General features: G+C 39.8%; 1 protein-coding gene across 4 annotated transcripts in view; it reads right to left on the reverse strand.

The window, feature by feature from the left end:
* Nucleotides 1-16812, reverse strand: part of si:ch73-22o12.1 (nectin-2) — a 175734-nt gene that overhangs the window by 158078 nt on the left and 844 nt on the right. The window lies entirely within an intron of this gene.

Below are 16812 nucleotides of genomic sequence, written 5' to 3' on the forward strand. Positions count from 1 at the left end.
CTAATAATGCTTTGTTCATTTTAATCTGAAAAAAATTATTTGTCTACCCACCAACTATATGTGGTTTCTTAAGTTTTTATTATTTGCTGTTTTATTATTATTATTATTATTATATTTATTGAGTATAAATATAAATGAGTTTTTTCCAATTACAGGTTACTGCTTACAAATACAGGTAGCGAAGAAGAAAGTAAGGAATGGCGGTGGGAGAGAGGGGACAAAAGGAAAGAGGAAGGCAACAAAAAATTCCAATTAGCATTGCAGAGATGAGGGATTGACGAGTCAGAAGGAGAGGAAGAAACAAGGAGAAGGAAAAGGCGATACAGTAGGAAACAGAGACAGTGCTTTATTGCAGCAGATGGATCAATTATACGGACACAATTACACTGAGAGCAAGTTTGAGCATTTGGGAAATAGACATGCAAAAAGAATGAAACGAGATTGGTAGTAGGAACAAACAGAGCTCGGGCCAATCAACAGAACAGATTTCCAGACCAAAATTGCTCCAAACAAATTGCTTCAAACAAAGCCAAGGCCTAGCTCTCTCTCTCCTAGGAGACCATCCCACGACGCACCCACTTGGTAACAACACAGCAGAGATAACTGAATAAACCTGCTGCCTCTATTTGACCTTAATGCGCTGTTAGCTTCAGGGGAGGATTTAAATGCCATTTCCAGGCTCAGGGGGGCCAATGACAACAACAATGCATTTGTTAGCCGTGTCTTAAAAAAAAAAAAACGTGACGCAAGACAGGGAAAAATAAACACAGAATATTCAACAATGGTAATGATCATGGTTTTGTTTATTTCAAACGTGCTTTAAAGGGACTGTATGCAGCAGGTTCTGTATCCCGCTGCCTCTTTTTGTTTTGAGTATACAGACCACAGATCACACGCACGCACGCACGTTAGTTACAGTATGTTTGTTGTCAGCTAATGATAGCAATTTGGCAAGGTTTAGATCCTAAAGTTAGGTATCACAAACTCTATAGCAGGGGTCTCAAACACGCGGCCCGCGGGCCAAATGTGGCCCGCAGGACACTAGTTTGAGGCCCCCGCCTTGATATGAAAGTTTAATGTTAGTGCGGCCTGCGCAAGTTTGATATGGATGCTGTATGGTATCATGTACCCAGAAAAAAATATTACGTTTGATTAATGTTCATGTTAAAGGTTAAATAACTGTTAATAGTTATCCTCCCTATCCGTGTGGAAGTGGTAATTTTTTTGCTATTTAAGTTTAAAGCCAAAGTTGAACAGCAAAGTTACCGTTGGAGCGTCCTGGTCAAATACGTAAACGACCAAAACAAGTGGATAACACAAAAGCTATGTGCTGGCATGTAAGGTAAGGGTGTGTGCCTAACAGTGATTATGGCGTGCCGTTAAACCCCCGTATACAACTAACAAAAATAATGAATAATGAATTCAGGATAAATAATAGATGCTGTGGTTGAAAATTCTACAACTGTATACCGTGTAAACACCCTACATCAGGGGTCTCAAAATCAATTTACTTGGCGGCCACTGGAGCTCGGGTCTGGGTGAGACTGGGCCGCATCAGGTTTTCCAAAAAAACAAACAAAAAAAACGCATTTATTAAAAACAAAAAAAAGTTAAAAACTTCGCTTTGGTTCCAATTTTCTACAAGAAAAGCTCTGATAAAAAATTCCACTGTTCTCAAGTATCTTAATTTTTATTTTTCAATCAATCAGTAATAAATAAATAAATATAATAATAATAATAATAATAATAATAAAACGGCAAATAATAAAAACTTAAGAAACCACATATAGTTGGTGGGTAGACAAATTATTTTTTGCAGATTAAAATTAACAAAGCATTATTAGAGCCCTGTAGGCATGACGAAACACGACTATAGTCACATTTATACTTTTTTTATAACATATTGCGCAACTGCAGGGTCTTGAGACACATGCTAACTCGCAAACTAGAGAGCTAGCGACCTAAACGGTAGCCTTCAAGTTATTTCCTTTAAACTTAAATAGCCAAAAACTTACCACTTCCACACGGATAGGGAGGATTACTATTAACAGTTATTTAACCTTTAACATGAACATTAATCAAACGCAATAATTTTTTCTGGGTACATGATACCATACAGCATCCATATCAAACTTGCACGGGCCGCACTAACAAACTTTCATATCAAGGCGGGGGCCTCAAACTAGTGTCCTGCGGGCCACGTGTTTGAGACCCCTGCCCTACATCCTTGTATAACTTCTCAAAGAAGTTTTTTGCTCCCCGTTTCATTATCTGACAATTAAACAGTTGAATAATATAACATATGTGCATATGTCAGGTACACTATGTTTTCTTTTTTATTATAGGGTGTACTTTTACACTCCCAGTCTACAGGGATACACGATCGGGGGCCAAGCGTGAATTAGAAGCAGTTGGTGTGCAGCAATTTTTTCTCGGTGTGTGTGTGTGGATGCATGACAATATCCAGAAGATCTGCACAAGGCTCCTTTTCACACCAAATTCAATTTCCTGCTCCAACCTAGCCTGCCCGGCACCCCCTCGGTGTGTGTGAATCGTGACATGACCTTGTCAACGTCTGAAGCGATGAAGACACAGCACATGTGTGTATTATTAGTTGGGCTTAGTCGGGCTGTGGTGATGTTGCTGACATGTTGTTAAGAAGGAGGGGGGGGCGAAAAAAAAAATAGAGTAACGTAGAGCTGACGGGCATGGAAGTCTTGTGGTTTTATGAGCCATCAATTATTTGCTGTCTATAATAACCTTGTGAGGCAGCTAGATTTGCAGGTGTGTGATGGCTTGACACTGAAAGGCTGGACTTCATTTGCATCTTTTTGAATAGGTGGAGAAAAGATCTATAGGGATACCGTTTGCAAACAGTGGAGCCCTGAAGAGATTGTTAGTGATGCCGTTATCGCAGCAGTTTTATCGGAACTGGCCCGCAACCAAATGGTTTTAAGCTCTAACTAGCTTGTTAGAGGTACACTTGTTCTTCCATTATAGGTCCAATCAGACCAACAACTACATTAGTTTCTGTCTATTTTCTGAAAAAAATAAAACACATCGGTGATGTCAAAGTCATGGTTTTTGTTCGGAATCAGCTATTTATTACAGGTAACTAACATGACTTCATTCTCATTCATTCCCAGAGCGCCACGGCACATTTACACAGTCTTATGCTGAGCATCCTTGGACTTCGATGGGGAAGTGTAGAGTGAGTTGTTCCACTGTGCGAAACCGTCATTGGATAAATGAGCTTCCCTCCTTCAATGACCAGCAGCCGCCTCTGGTATATACTGCACTTACGTTTACATCAATCTTTGTTTAAGTAGTGTTGAAGGTTCCAAAATAACAGCGACAATCCTATTAACTTTATGATCACGATCCTGACTAATTGTAGCTGGTAGATTCACTGTAGCAGCACTTGAATACTTAAACCAGGGGTCTCAAACATGCGGCCCGCGGCCCAAATGTAGCCCGCAGGACACTAGTTTGAGGCTCCCGCCTTGATATGAAAGTTGAATGTTAGTGCGGCCCGCGCAAGTTTGATATGGATGCTGTATGGTATCATGTACCCAGAAAAAAATTATTACGTTTGATTAATGTTCATGTTAAAGGTTAAACAACTGTTAATAGTTATCCTCCCTAACCGTGTGGAAGTGGTAAGTTTTTGGCTATTTAAGTTTCAAGGAAATAACTTGAAGGCTACCGTTTAGGTCGCTAGCTCTCTAGTTTGCGAGTTAGCATGTGTCTCAAGACCCTGCAGTTGTGCAATATATTGTAAATAAAAAAGTATAAATGTGACTATAGTTGTGTTTTGTCATGTCTACAGGGCTCTAATAATGCTTTGTTAATTTTAATCTGAAAAAAATAATTTGTCTACCCACTAACTATATGTGGTTTCTTAAGTTTTTATTATTTGCCGTTTTATTATTATTATTAAATTTATTTATTACTGATTGATTGATTTTCTTTATTCTTGATTTATTTTTCATCTTATTTTGTGCAAAAAAATAAAAATTAAGATATTTGAGAACAGTGGAATGTTTTATCAGAGCTTTTATTGTAGAAAATCGCAACCAAAGCACTGAAAAAGTTTGTATATTTTTCTGTTTTTAATAAATGCGTTTTTTGTTTTTTTTTGGAAAACCTGATGCGGCCCAGTCTCACCCAGACCCTAGCTCCAGTGGCCCCCAGGTAAATTGAGTTTGAGACCCCTGACTTAAACCTTTTAAAAACATTTAAAAAAAAGAGTGGAAGGATAGACTTAATATTTATATGGGTTTTTTTTTGTTTTTTACTAGGATATTATAAGGCAATTTTGACTAAGACCGAAAATCAGACTAAAAGTGAAAATCAGATCAATTTATTTTTTTCCCGCTGTATGTTCTGACCTGTTTCAAATCCAGTTTTGTATTAAGCAGAATAATGCTTTGGCTGGAGGGGTTATGTTATGGAGGACGTCATGTTGGATGTCAAGACATCCCATCACTGAGGTCTTATATTATATAGTTGCGACTGAATCAACGCTCCATTTTCCCTCAATGTAATCACATTTACAGTATATACCCCAGCATAGGAATAAGTATTAAAGACTGCTTATTTTACAAAAGAGGACACGGGGAAGGTGACAGAAAGACATTCCGCTACGCCGCCATTTCCGCAGAGCAGCCTTAAATGTTTTCAATATCACATAAGGGCACTGCATCAACCACCATTCAATACCGGATCAATAGCGCAAACCACCTTTCTACCTCGCCATCTACATTTAGACACATTAAGGTGACTGCTAATGAGCAGCCATGCTGGTGTGTATATGGGTGCATTAAAAAGGAAGGGACACTGAGGACAATGTCAAGGGTGCTCAGTGCCATATGGAGGAGATTTGTGAAATGAAAGAATGTGACAAAGACAAAGAGCAAGATGGCTGGCCAGGCAGGAGTAATAACAAGAAAGGTTAGCTCGCGGTCCTTCATACGATCCACAATGGATGGTTCTTGAAATATTAAATACTGTAGGAGTCTCACGCTTTAAGAGTGATGCGAGGAGGGAGGGGCGACTAAATTACAAATGAGCACATCATCCTCTGCCTCCCCCCCGGATCACGCCCTCACGCCGGTTTTTTCGAAATCCTACTTCATCCGTTCTTGCCAAGATGCTGTGGTGCAGGATTTCAAAATGTCAACATCTCCAACACCCCCACACCTTCGCTTCTCTGCTCCTCTTCCCCTGATGCTTTTAGTCCTGCAGGGTCACAGTGAATCTTGTCTCCCAGGTCTAATTCATCAAAGTGGGGGTTTGTCTTGAAAGAGGTTAGCCATTATTCCAATAGGAACGAGCCGGGTCAGTTTGACACGAGGAATCAAACATTTGGCATAATGTGTCTCGGCTAATGGTGTGGAAATATGTGCCTACAAACAAGCAAGTCGTTAAGTGTCTAATATCATTTTGCATGCAAGATATACTACTGGAGCTAATGGTAATCTCTTAAAAACATCCTTTATGGTGATATCGTGGGTGGTTGGGCTCCATTAAGAAATACTCTCATATACAGTATCTCACAAAAGTGGCACACCCCCACAACTGAAACTTTGAGTCGTCAGTGTATAGCAGGGGTCTCAAACTCAATTTACCTGGGGGCCACTGGAGCTAAGGTCTGGGCAAGGATGGGCCGCATCAGGTTTTCAAAAAAAAAAAAAAAACGCATTTATTAAAAACTGAAAAATATACAAACTTTTTCAGTGCTTTGGTTCCGATTTTCTACAAGAAAAGCTCTGATAAAACATTCCACTGTTCTCAAATATCTTAATATTTATTTTTCTGCACAAAATAAGATGAAAAATAAATAAACAAATCAAGAATAAAGAAAATCAATCAGTAATAAATAAATATAATGATAAAACGGCAAATAATAAAAACTTAAGAAACCACATATAGTTGGTGGGTAGACAAATTATTTTTTGCAGATTAAAATTAACAAAGCATTATTAGAGCCCTGTAGACATGACAAAACACGACTATAGTCACATTTATACTTTTTTTATTTACAACATATTGCGCAACTGCAGGGTCTTGAGACACATGCTAACTCGCAAACTCGAGAGCTAGCGACCTAAACGGTAGCCTTCAAGTTATTTCCTTTAAACTTAAATAGCCAAAAACTTACCACTTCCACACAGATAGAGAGGATAACTATTAACAGTTATTTAACCTTTAACATGAACATTAATCAAACGTAATAATTTTTTCTGGGTACATGATACCATACAGCATCCATATCAAACTTGCGCAGGCCGCACTAACATTAAACTTTCATGTCAAGGCGGGGGCCTCAAACTAGTGTCCTGCGGCCACATTTGGCCCGCGTGTTTGAGACCCCTGGTGTATAGCTTTATGTAAACCGTTATTGTCTAAGTAGCTGGAAACACAAGTGACCTGGTGTAAATATTTTAGTGTGACGTCCATTATTATCTAGCACTAATTTAATTAGCTACACGGGTTGTTGGTGGAATCAACTTCCACTCCTCCATCATGACAGATGCTAGACAACTTGCACTCCTCCACCTGGTTTCCACTTGAGGATGCCCCACTGGTTCTTAACTGGGTTCAGGTCTGGAGGGGAGACACTTCACTCCTCCATCATCTTCACCTTCTATCAGTTGTGATCTTGTTTGGGCTCCTTATGTTGGAAAACCATGAATTGCAGCATCCCATTGCGGGCAGCACTCATGCAGCCCCTAGACTGTAATGCCATCACCACCACGACACAACTATCTTGGTAGTCACTTGTGTTGGCAGCTATTTAGACAATAATACATCTATACTGCTATACAGCGACTACTCTAAATTTGATCCAAGTTTCATTTCTATGGTATCGTCCCTTGAGAAGATATAATAAAATGGTTGCTGATATATGAGGGCTGTAGTCACTTTTGTGAGATACTGTAGCTGTACCTCTTCCAAAAACATCACATAGTTGTGTTATTGGAAACCCTTCAACGGGACTTATTAATGACATTTGGCATTAGTTCTTAGAAAAGCCTTTTTTTTTAATTAATGTTTTGCTTATTATACTTTGGATCAGAGAGGAACGACTCCAGCAGTCTGGCTACCCCCACAAAGCGTTACAAAAACATCCCAGTGGGGGGGTTGAGGAGGACCCTGTGTTGTCATTAAGCTATTGGCTCATACGGGAATAGCGTCCTTTAAAACTGAGTCATTTAAATGAGCAGGAAGCGATTAAAACAGGACTTCCTCAGATGTGATGTCTGTGGGAGATAACCGAGTTGCCGATGGGAAATGATACACAGACACACACACTATCCATTTAGTGAAGGACAAGCTAACATGCTTTGTCATCCTGCAACGTGACGGTTCCTCCTCCTCATTCCGGGAATGTCATTCCACTTCCCATATTCATCACGAGACATGTATGCATGTGTACAACTGCGTTTGTAGCTCAAAATAACAACAAAGGGTGTGTTTACACTTGTCATGTTTGGGTCGATTAAAAGGAACTGTATCCTGTCTAATAACATCCTCTCTACGATAAGCTTGATGGATTCTCTGCTGTTCAGGTTCCTGGTAATGATAACTCCAAAAAGCAAATCATTTATCACAAAAATACAAGTCCAAAAAGCACCATAAGGTGTCCAGCATGTACGTAGATCACTGCAGTCGCTGATGCATCATATGAAATAGAAATCGTTGAAATGTTTCTAGTGAATTCAATAAAGACCTTTTCATCAATAGGTGTCATCTTTGAGCATAAAAACAAAAAAAAACATTTCTTGGAAGGTGTCTGTGAGCAAGAGAGAGAACACACATCTGACCTTTAAAAAAAAAAGAAAAAAATCCTGACATTTATCAAACTGGTACTGACGGCTGGGGGAGGACACCTCATTTAGAGCAACCTCCTAATGATAAGTCCTAATAACCATTAGTACTAAATAAACACATGCAAAGCCAGGGGATAATGAGATACTAAGAGCTTGCCTGTTCCTGCTTTTATTAGACGGAAAACAAGAATAATAAAATCCCTGTGATACATCAATTACATTCCTCTTAATAGAGCCGGTGTAATGCTCATTCTGGGACGCTTGCAATGATGAATGGGCAGCCGGGGCTTGGCAAGCGCTACAGCGTTCACACTGCATTTCTCAAAGTGCAGAGAGATAGTTACGGTTCATAATGTGAGCACTACGGTGACACGGGGAAGAAACAGCGGCACACATCACAGGTGTCGAATTTACTGGGAAGCAAGCGCTACACGTTTAGAAGAAATGCACCACCATTATCACTGCAGCATTTAAACAAACACAGAGAAAAAAAAACAAGAACACACAATGAAGAACTATTCCTTGGCAGTAACATTCACAGAGATAAAAGCAAAGATGTTAAATGATGTTCCGCAAGTTCGGAACTGAGGCCAAATGTGCAATTTGGTTCACATCTGTATACAATTTTTATAAAAACAATGACAACTTTTATTAAAATTGCAAAAGAGTTAAGAGATATGCTCACTTATAATTGCAAAAAAACAGTCTTGGACGCAGACCAAATGTTCCAAGGGTTACGTGTGTGCCTGAACGCCTCACGCCACAAAGACAACAGAGCACAAAGGAGACAGCAAGGAGTCGTTCATTGCGCCGTGTGCATCATATGAACAAATAAGTAGTTTTGATGATTATTTTGTGTGTTAACACTGTTTAGTCTTTAACCACAGACAGATGCAGAGTGAGCCCTCTTGTCATTCAGCCTGTGTGGTAAAGACAGAAGAGAAAAAACAAACACGCATGCACATGTCAATTTATCGAGCCCGGCAAAATTATAGACTCTGTTTATATTTATCATGTGATTAATCCATTCATTGATTATCATGACAGGCCTAAAATGGTTAAAATGATTAAAAACAACAAGATTCCTCTTGTTATATAACATTTTTAGGGCACTATGATTTCCGGACTCACAGAATTAGCCAATATAAACTGCGCAATCTTGCAGAAACTGACATAACGTGAATAAATTCCTGTGACTATCGCTCAGTCATGGCAAATATCACCCTGTCCCCTATGGAAGTAAATACGTCAAAACAGCGACCTGGTTTGCAAAACAAACTTCAAAATTCCTCTCTTACATTGAGTGAATGGAAGCTAGCAGGCTTAGCTTATTTAAGCAGAGCATACTACTGTGTGCGACTTAGGCTGTATCAGTGTGTTTTACCGCTTGTTACAACAGTAATAACTAAACCCGGGTCTCATTTATTTGTTCTACTGCATCTTCTCAATAAGCAACACAGTAAAAGTAATTTTTATTTTTTAGTAATTTTTTCATTTTTTATGAATGTTTCATTATTGTATTTAATTTAATGCAAATTTTGCATATGTCCTTCATATGTTCTCTGTAGAGTTTGAGTAATTAAGGAGTTAATTTAGATAGCCGTCTCATCCCAAAACTTAACTTACATCAAAGTGTAGGCACAGAACTCGTATATAACCCTTAAAGTCCTTAAAAACAGTAGAGCTTTCCTGTCATATAGATTATCTTTGATTGGTGATATTATGATTCCATTTTAATGTATGACCTATTGCATTATTAATGGCCATCTTAGCCATTCTGGTGAAATCCGAGGCCCTCTCTCTCATTGAATAAGTCTGTCAGTACACTTCAATAACGATACTACAGTGGTAGGAAAATTTCTTATTCTTTTGCATGTTTGTCACACTTAGATTATGCAAAAGTGATTGCCCCCTAAAACCTAATAAATAAATGGTTGGGCCACTCTTAGCAGCAAAAACTGCAATCGAGCATTTACAATAATTGTCTCTTCCATCTTCTCTTCCTGTGGAGTCATTTTTGGCCCACTCATCTTTGCAGAATTGTTGTAATTCAGCCACACAAATACAGCATGAATCGCCTTTTTAAGGTCATGCCACAGCATCTCAATATGATTCAACTCAAAAGTCTTCATTAGTCTTCTTTAGCCATTGACAGTTGGACTTGGTTGTCGGACATTCTCCTTCAGGATTTTGTGGCACACGGCAGACTCCATGCTTCCATTTATCACAGCAAGTAGGTCCTCAAGCAGCAAAACAGCCCCAGACCATCATACTACCGCCACAATATTTTACTGTTGGTATGATGTTCTTTTTCTGAAATGGGGCGTTACTTTTACGCCAGATGTTATGAGACACACACTTTCCAAAAAAACTTTTGTCAACACTGAGTATTTTTCTAAAGGTCTTGGGGACCATCAAGATGTTTTCTGGCAAAATTGAAATGAGACTTGATATTCTTTATGTTTGTGTTTCATTTGTGTTTATGTGTGGATTCAACGCGATAAGTTGCAGCAGCAGTCTTCATCCACTGTGGAATACATACAGAAGAATAGATGTGCAGTGATAGGACAGGAGAAAAAAGTACCACCAAGCGATTGCGAGGTCTGATTCTGAGGGGGCAATCCCTTTTTCCCCCCATAAAAGGTCATGTGGGTTTGGATTTTTTTTCTCCCTTAACAATAAACAGTTTCATTTTAAAAACTGCCTTTTGTTTTCAGTTGTGGTGTCAGTTTAAGTGTTACATGAGTGCAAAAAAATAAATCAGAAAGGGGAAAACACTTTTTGCTTTTCTTTGCACTTTTTTAAATGTATAATATAGTACACTGTGTACTTGTGCTGCACATTTACCAGAAATGACGATTACAATATTGACCTGCTTACTCTTCTTGTTGTTCTTCTCTCCTTTTATTTGTGAACTGTAACCACTCGAGTTACGTATTCCTCCATTTCCGTTACATAGCCAAGATGGTAATGATGTAGGCTGTTTAAAGTACACTGCACACTCATTTTGCCCGTGCTGAGTTCAATATATTGATGCTCATGTTGGAAGTTGGCGATTTGAGAAACCGTCCTTGTCTTGTTTTGACATCTAATAATACTTGTATGTATGTGCGGCCGCCATTTCCAGAAAATTAACTATAGCTGTGACAGTTTGAACAGGAAAGAGGAACTGGCCCATGAGCTGAAAAAGCAACCAGGAAGTTGCACCCAAACATAAAAACAATGCAATATACTTAGAGGAGGTAAAAAGGCCCGACAAAAACTCCTTCAGCCATAGAGACCCTGTTCGAAACAGTGTTGTTGCAACAGGGTAGCCTTGAGTTGGAGGGGAGGGGGGGGGGGCTGACTACACCAATGACTAATGTCAGTCAAACAAAAGCACTGGACAGGAAGGTGAAAGATAGGAGGGAATAAAAAGACGAGAACAAGGCCTCTTGTCTGGATGTACTAGACAGCAGAGGTAGGGGGGAAGGGTGGGGACATGCTGGCGGGTGGGGAAAGAGGGGAAGTGGGTGGTTGCCCCAGAGGCGGGCGTGCGGGGGGGCGAGTAACCGGCTTAATTGCTTGCTCGCCGAAACTGAGCCCGCCAAAACAGAAAAGCAACTGTTGTCTTTGCATCCAAAAGTGTTTTTTTCTCTCAGGTGAAGTTGTGACTCACTTTAAGAACTGGGAAAGAAGGCAGCCTCCTCCCCCGCGCCTGACCCTGCATGCCCACCAGTTTCTCAGGCAGCCGGCCAGCCAGCCACCCCCTGCACTCATGCAGCTTGCTCAGCCATAAAGACAATGCTGACCCCCTCCACACACACACACACAATACAAAACTCCCTCACATACGCTAAGCCCTCTTCAATAAAAACATCACCATGGTGATGGACCAAGCCTTCCTGACCCACATGCACTGTCCATTGCTTTCATGGGAGGGGTTGGAAATATATGGAGTCTGTCATTTCTGTGCAACCATAGATTCATTGGTTTTGGCGGATAATAATTCATAATGCCGCCTACAGAGAACATACTAACTCCTTATTTCTAAATCACAAATACTTATACATGCTGATATAGTTAATCTTCAAACAACTAAAATAATGCATAAGGCTAAAATTAACCAATTAGCTAAAAATGTCATCCAATACTTCTCTACAAGAGAGGAGAAATATGATCTCAGGGAAGAACTACATTTGAAACACTTATATGCTAGCACTACGTTAAAAAGCCATAGCATTTCAGTATGTTGAATCAAACTATGGAATGGATTGAGTAAGACCCTCAAACAATGCACAACGATGAGCCAATTCAAGAAACAATACAAGCAGTTGATGTTTGCTAAATACAAGGATGAAGAGTCTTGAACCAGTCATGATGTGCTATACATATCACTATATTGACACTTACTATGGTACCCATTATGTCATTGTATAAAAACTATATTAGGAAAGCAGGAAGTGAACAAATGTAACAGTTACTGATTGTAAAAATACCAGATGGAGGGGTAGGATTTAATAAGCTTTGCTTCTTCCTACTCCTTTTGGACATGTGGAACTGTGAACTGATTAAGTGATGCATTCAATTGTAATCTGATGCATGTTCAAATGAAATAAAACCATTACCATTATCAATATCATGAAACTTAGCATGTATCCTAATATTTTGAGGATGTATCACAATATAATTAAATTCAGCGACAAACCTTAACCTTAGTGTCTACAAAAAAGTGTTTGGTACTTTTGACTTTGTCAATGTACACATGCTTGCTGATTATGTTGCACGCTTCATGACATACCTCTTCGTACTCAAACCTGTGTCTGTGCTTGAGATGGTTGAATAAATTTGTCGTGTTCTCACTTCTTGCTGTCGCTTTGCAAACTTCGAATATTATGTTCTCTTGCTCCACATCTGTTCAATCAAAACTAAACCACTTCCATTTTAGGAGGTACAGTACCATCCATTTAGTAACAATTTTTACATCTATAATCTCTGCCTCTCCTTCAGCCATGCTAATTTTCTCTCTTTTGTTGCCTCTGCTCTGCCTTTTTCTGCCATTGCGGATTCTTTTCCTTACATGTATTGATGCAATACATCAATGACCAATTTTGTCCAGTAATTGAGAAATGGATGCAGCCAGGGTAACCTTTCTAATGTCAGCCTGTGCACACATTGCTACAAAACCTTTAACAAACTGTAATGGCTATGCTTGTGATTAAGGAAGATGTAGTCACCAATGCAATTCTAACTGCATACACAAGATATTTTATAACACGCTTATTTTCTTATTTTGTGTTTTCTGTTAAGAATTCCTGCAAAAAATAAACATGCGTCTCGTCTTTTTTCACTCAGCCAAGCATTTTATGACGCTCCTTAAATTAAAGCGCTAGCATGCTCAAATAAGCTAACCTTGCTTATTTCAGCATGGTTCCGCCAACTTTCACTTGCGTTTATCGCCATTTCAACATGTTTAGTTCAAGTTTGCTTTTTTTCCAGTTTTAAATTATCATTTGTATCATTTGATAAATCATTTTATCATCATTAGCACCAACCTTTTGCCAGAGAAGCCAGCCTTTATTAAAAGTGTATTGGCTTGCTTTGAATTCAGCATGAAACTTTTTAAAAGTGGGTAAGAATTCAATCAAGTCATTTGCCCGCCTCGGCGAGTGGCTGAGGGTGAGGAGGAGAGGTAAGTTGTTGCTGTCAAAGCACGTAAGAAAATAAATTGGAAAAATGAGAAGTAAAAAGACTTCAATGCAAGAAAACTAAAAAAGCTATGTTTCTGCCTGTACTGGTTAAGATTTGCATTGCTCAGCACTCATAAATATGGAAAGGCTTTTGTTTTGTGTCCCCCATTCCACCGCCACCGCCACCACCACCGCCGCCGCCCCTCATATTACTCACTTTACTCCCTTCCTAGAGCACTTCAAGCTCCATAAAATGAAACTGAACGCAAAAAGGTCCGCGCCATTAGTAAATCACAAGTGTACATGCATGGTCAATGACAATAGTGAACATATTAATAGACTGTATGCAAAAGAGAAACAGTGAACGCAGTCCTACATTCTTGCCCTAATTACTGCACAAAACAAACAGCCGCGACGGAGAGGAAGCTGAGAGAATGTTCAACTGGTTTCATGGAGCTCACATTCATATGTTAATAAGTTAGCTGCATGCCATGGATGTTTGCTCTACTGACTGCATCACTTTTGCAGTGGCTAAGGGTCACCTGCGCCCTTGCCAAATTCCACCAGAAAAAAAACACACACACATGGACATCTCGATGTCCTGCTGGACTGAGCACGTCCATCAGCATACTAATCCTGAGGTTTTCTGTTTAGGCTGCATGCTTCCATCGAGCGACAAGAATATCATCTGGGGAGTTTTTGCATAATCACAAAGACAAGCAATTATGCTTGCATGGAGGAAGTTTTGATATAGACAAAGGCTATTCAACAGGGAGCATCTAATATTTCTGCAGTAGGTCCTTAATAACAGCAAGGTGCTTCTTGCAGAGTGTTTAGAGCAGGGGTGAGCCCGCAGTGAGAACTGCGGCCCGGGGGCTACATGCGGCCCACCAAATGTTTGAATTCGGTCCCCCAGTTGCTTCAACTTTTGCTATTTCAACTTTTAACATACAAGCTGGCAACATGACTTGCAAGTCGGCTGTCTTATTCAGTAAAAAAAAAAAAAAAAAAAAAACAGAATTTGATATGGTCTGATGTTTAAAGTGCTCCTGAAAAAAGGGACATGAGAACATATAGCTGATAGATGACACTTTTACAGATAAAATTAGATCAAAATCCAGTGCGGACTGTTAGAATTGTAAACGTAAAATAGTGTGTGTGTATATTCTGCCCCCCCGGACAATTTTGTTAACTCAACGCGGTCCATGAGTCAAAAGGTTTGCCCACACCTGGTTTAGAGGATCTTTGACTAGCATTCCATAAGTACCTTATGGATCTTTTTGTCCTTAAAAAAGGAGCAAGGCGCTTCTTACATACTGCGTAGAAGATCTTTGACAGAGTGCTTCTGTCATATAAAGGATCTTTGACGAGCGCTCTTGCAGTGCATCCTTGAAAAGAGCATAGTGCTCCGGTCATATAGAAGATTGGACTGTTTGGCCTGTTTGACTCCGCAGAGCACTGCTGTCATTTAAAGGATCTTTGAGCAACATTTTTTGCAGTAGGTCCTTGAAAATGACATAGCAGTACAGTTATATAGGATCCTTGAATAGCATTTTTGCAATCAGTCCTAAAAAAAAAACAGCGGACCACAGCAGGTGTATATAGGGTCTTTGACTGGTGTTTTTTTTGCAGTAGAATCAACACAGCAAAGCTAGTCCTTTGACTAGAATTTTTGTTCAGTAGGTCCTTAAAAACAGCATATTGCCCCAGTCATACAAATGATCTTTAGGCCCTTCAAAACAGCAGAGAACCACAATGTTATAGAGGATCTTTGACTAATGATTTCCTTACCATACGTACAGCCTTAAAAATAGCAAAGCGTTCATGTCAATCAAAGGATCTTTGTCTCACATTTTTTTCAGTAGGTCATAATGAAGTGAAGTAATGAAGTGCCCCAGTCATATACAGTACAGGACCTTTGATCTGTGCTTTTTGGCGGAACACTCCTGTCATTTCAAGGATCTTTGACCAGTATTTGGTCAAAGTCCCCCTGTCATACAGTGGACTAGTGTTTTTTTTTTTACAGTACATCCTTAAAAACAGGAAAGAGCTCATTATTGAGAATGATCTTTATCTAGCGGGGTGCACGGCAGACGAGCGGTTAGCACGCAGACCTCACAGCTCGGAGACCAGGGTTCAATCCCATCTCTGTGTGGAATTTGCATGTTCTCCCCATGCATGCGTGGGTTTTTCTCCGGGTACTCCGGTTTCCTCCCACATTCCAAAAACATGCTAGGTTAATTGGTGACTCCAAATTGTCCATAGGTATGCATGTGAGTGTGAATGGTTGTTTGTCTATATGTGTCCTGTGATTGGCTGGCGACCAGTCCGGGGTGTACCAGACTGGGATGGGCTTCAGCACCCCCCGCGACCCTTGTGAGGATAAGCGGTAGAAAATGAATGAATCTTTATCTCGCATTTTTTGCCCTTAAAAACAACAGAATGCTCCCGTCATATATAAGATCTTTGGCAGGTGTTTATTTGCAGTAGAATCTTGAAAACAGGAGCACACTCCTGTCATTTAAGGAATCTTTGTCTAGCATTTCTTTCCTAGTAGGTCCTCAAAACTAGAACTTTCCTGTCCTATAGAGGATCTTTGTCGTAAAGAGGATCTTTGACAAGCATTTCTTTACATTAGAATGCTCCATTCATTCATTCATTCATTCATTTTCTACCGCTTTTCCTCACAAGGGTCGCGGGGGGTGCTGGAGCCTATCCCAGCTGTCTTCGGGCGAGAGGCAGGGTACACCCTGGACTGGTTGCCAGCCAATCACAGGGCACATATAGACAAACAACCATTCACACTCACATTCATACCTATGGACAATTTGGAGTCGCCAATTAACCGAGCATGTTTTTGGAATGTGAGAGGAAACCGGAGTACCTGGAGAAAACCCACGCATGCACGGGGAGAACATGATGGCCGAGGGTAGAATCGAACCCTGTTTTTTGCAGTAAATTCTTTTAAAAAATCAGTCATTTAAATGATATGACTTCCTTGGTAGATCTTTAAAAATAAAGCATAGCTACTCGTGTTAACTTAGTAGTAAATTATTGACTATATACAGGTAAAAATGTGACGGCATTGTATGGGAAATATGAATAATAATAAAAGGGAAAAGTCCTGAACAATTCAGTTGAATATCCCTGATAGGGACACTTAGATTGCTCACAGATGAGAGTTACCCGGGCATAGTGTGGCGAAAGCAAATTTACTCAGAGCAAAACTGTTAGGTTCCACTTGCTATTCTCATGAGTACATTAAGAGCAAGTTTGCAGCTCTTTTTTTTTCCACCCGCAAGTCAACT

The sequence above is a fragment of the Doryrhamphus excisus genome, chromosome 17, assembly GCF_030265055.1.
Source record: "Doryrhamphus excisus isolate RoL2022-K1 chromosome 17, RoL_Dexc_1.0, whole genome shotgun sequence".
NCBI lineage: Eukaryota > Metazoa > Chordata > Actinopteri > Syngnathiformes > Syngnathidae > Doryrhamphus > Doryrhamphus excisus.